Genomic DNA, 7,304 nt, shown 5'->3' with positions numbered 1-7,304 from the left:
CATCACCAGACTGTATTAGCCTGCTGAACTAAATCCTAGGCATCACCAGACTGTGTTAGCCTGCTGAACTAAATATATCACCAGACTGTGTTAGCCTGCTGAACTAAAGCCTAGGCATCACCAGACTATATTAGCCTGCTGAACTAAAGCCTAGGCACCACCAGACTGTATTAGCCTGCTGAACTAAATACATCACCAGACTGTATTAGCCTGCTGAACTAAAGCCTAGGCATCACCAGACTGTATTAGCCTGCTGAACTAAATACATCACCAGACTGTATTAGCCTGCTGAACTAAAGCCTAGACATCACCAGACTGTATTAGCCTGCTGAACTAAAGCCTAGGCATCACCAGACTGTATTAGCCTGCTGAACTAAAGCCTAGGCACCACCAGACTGTATTAGCCTGATGAACTAAATACATCACCAGCCTGTATTAGCCTGCTGAACTAAATACATCACCAGACTGTATTAGCTTGCTGAACTAAATACATCACCAGACTGTATTAGCCTGCTGAACTAAATACATCACCAGACTGTATTAGCCTGCTGAACTAAAGCCTAGACATCACCAGACTGTATTAGCCTGCTGAACTAAATACATCACCAGACTGTATTAGCCTGCTGAACTAAAGCCTAGACATCACCAGACTGTATTAGCCTGATGAACTAAATACATCACCAGCCTGTATTAGCCTGCTGAACTAAATACATCACCAGACTGTATTAGCCTGCTGAACTAAATACATCACCAGACTGTGTTAGCCTGATGAACTAAATCCTAGGCATCACCAGACTGTATTAGCCTGCTGAACTAAATACATCACCAGACTGTATTAGCCTGCTGAACTAAATACATCACCAGACTGTATTAGCCTGCTGAACTAAATACATCACCAGACTGTGTTAGCCTGCTGAACTAAAGCCTAGACATCACCAGACTGTATTAGCCTGCTGAACTAAAGCCTAGGCATCACCAGACTGTATTAGCTTGCTGAACTAAATACATCACCAGACTGTATTAGCCTGCTGAACTAAATACATCACCAGACTGTATTAGCCTGCTGAACTAAATACATCACCAGACTGTATTAGCCTGCTGAACTAAATACATCACCAGACTGTGTTAGCCTGCTGAACTAAAGCCTAGACATCACCAGACTGTATTAGCCTGCTGAACTAAAGCCTATGCATCACCAGACTGTATTAGCCTGCTGAACTAAAGCCTAGGCATCACCAGACTGTGTTAGCCTGCTGAACTAAAGCCTAGGCATCACCAGACTGTATTAGCCTGCTGAACTAAAGCCTAGGCATCACCAGACTGTATTAGCCTGCTGAACTAAAGCCTAGGCATCACCAGACTGTGTTAGCCTGCTGAACTAAATACATCACCAGACTGTATTAGCCTGCTGAACTAAATACATCACCAGACTGTATTAGCCTGCTGAACTAAATACATCACCAGACTGTGTTAGCCTGCTGAACTAAAGCCTAGGCATCACCAGACTGTGTTAGCCTGCTGAACTAAATACATCACCAGACTGTATTAGCCTGCTGAACTAAAGCCTAGGCATCACCAGACTGTGTTAGCCTGCTGAACTAAATACATCACCAGACTGTGTTAGCCTGCTGAACTAAATACATCACCAGACTGTGTTAGCCTGCTGAACTAAAGCCTAGGCATCACCAGACTGTGTTAGCCTGCTGAACTAAATACATCACCAGACTGTATTAGCCTGCTGAACTAAAGCCTAGGCATCACCAGACTGTGTTAGCCTGCTGAACTAAATACATCACCAGACTGTGTTAGCCTGCTGAACTAAAGCCTAGGCATCACCAGACTGTATTAGCCTGCTGAACTAAATACATCACCAGACTGTGTTAGCCTGCTGAACTAAAGCCTAGACATCACCAGACTGTATTAGCCTGCTGAACTAAAGCCTAGGCATCACCAGACTGTATTAGCTTGCTGAACTAAATACATCACCAGACTGTATTAGCCTGCTGAACTAAATACATCACCAGACTGTATTAGCCTGCTGAACTAAATACATCACCAGACTGTATTAGCCTGCTGAACTAAATACATCACCAGACTGTGTTAGCCTGCTGAACTAAAGCCTAGACATCACCAGACTGTATTAGCCTGCTGAACTAAAGCCTATGCATCACCAGACTGTATTAGCCTGCTGAACTAAAGCCTAGGCATCACCAGACTGTGTTAGCCTGCTGAACTAAAGCCTAGGCATCACCAGACTGTATTAGCCTGCTGAACTAAAGCCTAGGCATCACCAGACTGTATTAGCCTGCTGAACTAAAGCCTAGGCATCACCAGACTGTGTTAGCCTGCTGAACTAAATACATCACCAGACTGTATTAGCCTGCTGAACTAAATACATCACCAGACTGTATTAGCCTGCTGAACTAAATACATCACCAGACTGTGTTAGCCTGCTGAACTAAAGCCTAGGCATCACCAGACTGTGTTAGCCTGCTGAACTAAATACATCACCAGACTGTATTAGCCTGCTGAACTAAAGCCTAGGCATCACCAGACTGTGTTAGCCTGCTGAACTAAATACATCACCAGACTGTGTTAGCCTGCTGAACTAAATACATCACCAGACTGTGTTAGCCTGCTGAACTAAAGCCTAGGCATCACCAGACTGTGTTAGCCTGCTGAACTAAATACATCACCAGACTGTATTAGCCTGCTGAACTAAAGCCTAGGCATCACCAGACTGTGTTAGCCTGCTGAACTAAATACATCACCAGACTGTGTTAGCCTGCTGAACTAAAGCCTAGGCATCACCAGACTGTATTAGCCTGCTGAACTAAATACATCACCAGACTGTGTTAGCCTGCTGAACTAAATACATCACCAGACTGTATTAGCCTGCTGAACTAAAGTAGTTGTGTTGTTGTGGTCAGAAGTTGTGTTGTTGTGGTCAGTAGTTGTGTTGTTGTGGTCAGTAGTTGTGTGGTTGTGGTCAGTAGTTGTGTGGTTGTGGTCAGTAGTTGTGTGGTTGTGGTCAGAAGTTGTGTTGTTGTGGTCAGTAGTTGTGTGGTTGTGGTCAGTAGTTGTGGTCAGAAGTTGTGTTGTTGTGGTCAGAAGTTGTGGTCAGAAGTTGTGTTGTTGTGGTCAGAAGTTGTGTGGTTGGGGTCAGTAGTTGTGTGGTTGTGGTCAGTAGTTTTGGTCAGAAGTTGTGTTGTTGTGGTCAGAAGTTGTGTTGTTGTGGTCAGTAGTTGTGTTGTTGTGGTCAGTAGTTGTGTGGTTGTGGTCAGTAGTTGTGTGGTTGTGGTCAGTAGTTGTGTGGTTGTGGTCAGAAGTTGTGTTGTTGTGGTCAGTAGTTGTGTGGTTGTGGTCAGTAGTTGTGGTCAGAAGTTGTGTTGTTGTGGTCAGAAGTTGTGTGGTTGTGGTCAGTAGTTGTGTGGTTGTGGTCAGTAGTTGTGTGGTTGGGGTCAGTAGTTGTGTGGTTGTGGTCAGTAGTTGTCTGGTTGTGGTCAGAAGTTGTGTTGTTGTGGTCAGTAGTTGTGTTGTTGTGGTCAGTAGTTGTGTTGTTGTGGTCAGTAGTTGTGGTCAGTAGTTGTGTGGTTGTGGTCAGTAGTTGTGTGGTTGTGGTCAGAAGTTGTGTTGTTGTGGTCAGTAGTTGTGTGGTTGTGGTCAGTAGTTGTGGTCAGAAGTTGTGTTGTTGTGGTCAGAAGTTGTGTTGTTGTGGTCAGTAGTTGTGTTGTTGTGGTCAGTAGTTGTGTTGTTGTGGTCAGTAGTTGTGTGGTTGTGGTCAGTAGTTGTGTGGTTGTGGTCAGAAGTTGTGTTGTTGTGGTCAGTAGTTGTGTGGTTGTGGTCAGTAGTTGTGGTCAGAAGTTGTGTTGTTGTGGTCAGAAGTTGTGTGGTTGGGGTCAGTAGTTGTGTGGTTGTGGTCAGTAGTTGTGTGGTTGTGGTCAGTAGTTGTGTGGTTGGGGTCAGTAGTTGTGTGGTTGTGGTCAGTAGTTGTCTGGTTGTGGTCAGAAGTTGTGTTGTTGTGGTCAGTAGTTGTGTTGTTGTGGTCAGTAGTTGTGTTGTTGTGGTCAGTAGTTGTGGTCAGTAGTTGTGTGGTTGTGGTCAGTAGTTGTGTGGTTGTGGTCAGTAGTTGTGTGGTTGTGGTCAGTAGTTGTGTGGTTGTGGTCAGAAGTTGTGTTGTTGTGGTCAGTAGTTGTGTGGTTGTGGTCAGTAGTTGTGGTCAGAAGTTGTGTTGTTGTGGTCAGAAGTTGTGGTCAGAAGTTGTGTTGTTGTGGTCAGAAGTTGTGTGGTTGGGGTCAGTAGTTGTGTGGTTGTGGTCAGTAGTTGTGTGGTTGCGGTCAGTAGATGTGGTCAGTAGTTGTGTTGTTGTGGTCAGTAGTTGTGGTCAGTAGTTGTGTGGTTGTGGTCAGTAGTTGTGTGGTTGTGGTCAGTAGTTGTCTGGTTGTGGTCAGTAGTTGTGTGGTTGTGGTCAGTAGTTGTGTGGTTGTGGTCAGTAGTTGTCTGGTTGTGGTCAGAAGTTGTGTTGTTGTGGTCAGTAGTTGTGTTGTTGTGGTCAGTAGTTGTGTTGTTGTGGTCAGTAGTTGTGTTGTTGTGGTCAGTAGTTGTGGTCAGTGGTTGTCTGGTTGTGGTCAGTAGTTGTGTGGTTGTGGTCAGTAGTTGTCTGGTTGTGGTCAGTAGTTGTGTGGTTGTGGTCAGTAGTTGTGTGGTTGTGGTCAGTAGTTGTCTGGTTGTGGTCAGAAGTTGTGTTGTTGTGGTCAGTAGTTGTGTTGTTGTGGTCAGTAGTTGTCTGGTTGTGGTCAGTAGTTGTCTGGTTGTGGTCAGTAGTTGTGTGGTTGTGGTCAGTAGTTGTGTGGTTGTGATCAGTAGTTGTGTGGTCAATCTTTGTGTGGTTGTGATCAGTAATTGTGGCCACTCTCTTCACCCTGCTCCTATTGGCTGCCCTCTATGTCTGTGAGTACCCATAGCAACTGCTCCGTTTGGGCTTCTCCATGATGACACAGAGAGCTGTTGGTAGACGTCATCATGCCACTCTCTCTCACTCTAAACTCCGACAAACATCTGGAACTTTTTATTGCTTGAGGCTATTCCTAATCCGCTCTTTCCAATTAGAGTGGTACAGCCCGCCCTTCTCTTTAGAGACAGGCAAACTAGCGTTGCATGGCAACAGTAGCCTTGGCAACACTGCTGCCTTTTGGCTAAAGCAAGTGTGAGAGACATGCTAACATACAGTAAGTTTGTGCTTTATTATTAAGTAAACACTGCACTCTGACCCACAAAACGTATTTCCTAGATTCATGATAGTGTTGTTAGACAAAGCAAGGAAAGTGAACTTCAAAACACAATGTAGTTTTATTGCAATTTGCAGCTGTTGTTGGTAAGTATTTAATCTACTAGCTTCTGACATGATTTACTGCAGCTAGAAAGAGAGCAGTTGATGGGTTACTAAAACAGCTCTATCCACAGATTGGTACGCATGATTTCGAATCCGATTGCGGATTTGACAAGCAGAGAAGTAGAGGAAGATTTCATACCTTAAAAAAAGTTTCCTCTAACTTGTTGGGGTAGTGGTCAAAATGCCAGTTGTTTGGGAAAAGTTGGAAGAACACGTGGTAATGCAGTTACGAAAACAGCTGTACCGTAAATTCAGAAATGAATAGCAGAGAAGTAGACGAATATCCCATATGCTCTAACTTGTTGTCTAACTTGTTGGGGTAGTGGTCAAAACGGCAGTTGTTTGCAAAAAAAAGTTACAGAAAATGTTGTTGCCGTGGTTACTTAAACTGCTGTAACCTTTGATCCGAATATTATTTTTTGTCCAAACGTCAGATTTGAGTAGCAGAGAAGTAAATGAAGATTATTAGCTGATTTGGGACAAAATATTTGCATGATTTCACTTACAGAGAAATGGCAGTTGGATGTGATGATGTCACAATGGGGAGCCTTAGAATCTTGAGAAACCCCATGAAAGCGGACGGAGGAGACAAAAAAAGAGGACAGGAAGTGAAGAACGTAAAAAAAAATATATAACAGATATCAGAAAGTTGTATACAAGCAACTCGATCGAGAACGTTCCTCACGTTTTAAAGTTTGAACGGCGTTTCTAGTTTAAACGGCGTAGGAGGAGTAACGTGCAGAAGAAGAAGTATGCTGAATATCTAAGCCGGGGCTCCTGCTGCCAAGCCCCACAATAAGAAGAAGTATGCTGAATATCTAAGCCGGGGCTCTTGCTGCCAAGCCCCACAATAAGAAGAAGTATGCTGAATATCTAAGCCGGGGCTCCTGCTGCCAAGCCCCACAATAAGAAGAAGTATGCTGAATATCTAAGCCGGGGCTCCTGCTGCCAAGCCCCACAATAAGAAGAAGTATGCTGAATATCTAAGCCGGGGCTCCTGCTGCCAAGCCCCACAATAAGAAGAAGTATGCTGAATATCTAAGCCGGGGCTCTTGCTGCCAAGCCCCACAATAAGAAGAAGTATGCTGAATATCTAAGCCGGGGCTCTTGCTGCCAAGCCCCACAATAAGAAGAAGTATGCTGAATATCTAAGCCGGGGCTCTTGCTGCCAAGCCCCACAATAAGAAGAAGTATGATGAATATCTAAGCTGGAGGTTTTGATGTACAAGCCCCACAATAATAATAATAATAATAATAATATTTATTTAGAGCTAATCTCTTTCTAGTGTGGATGAGTTTATCATCACTCTCTATAACTCTATACAGTGCCTTCAGAAAGTATTCATACCCCTTGACTTATTCCACATGTTGTTGTGTTACAGCTTGAATTCAAAATGGATTACAAAAATAAAATCTTAGCCATCTCCACGGGAGATAAAGTGAAAATATGTTTAAAAAAATGTTTGCACATTTATTGAAAATGAAATACAGAAATATCAAATGTACCTAAATATTCACACCCCCTGAGTCAATACATGTTAGAATCACCTTTGGCTGCGATCACAGTTGTGAGTCTTTCTGGGTAAGTCTCTTAGAATTTTGCACACCTGGATTATTACAATATTTGCCCATTATTCCTAAAAAAAATATTCAAGCTCTGTCAAGTTGGTTGTTGATTATTGCTAGACGGACATTTTCAAGCCGATTTAAGTCAAAACTGTAACTAGGCCTCTCCTAGATATAGGACAGACTTCAAAACCTTATTCCTTATGATTTATTTTTTGACATTTATGAATGTACACTACATGACTAAAAGTATGTGGACCCCTGCTCGTCGAACATCTCATTCCAAAATCATGGGCATTAATATGGCGTTGGTCCCCCCTTTGCTGCTATAATTAATCCCAAAAGT

The sequence above is a fragment of the Coregonus lavaretus genome (assembly GCF_964263955.1).
Source record: "Coregonus lavaretus genome assembly, contig: HAP1_SCAFFOLD_1433, whole genome shotgun sequence".
Taxonomy (NCBI): Eukaryota; Metazoa; Chordata; class Actinopteri; order Salmoniformes; family Salmonidae; genus Coregonus; species Coregonus lavaretus.
The sequence above is the reverse complement of the archived record's forward strand: the minus strand, read 5'-3'. Positions refer to the sequence as shown.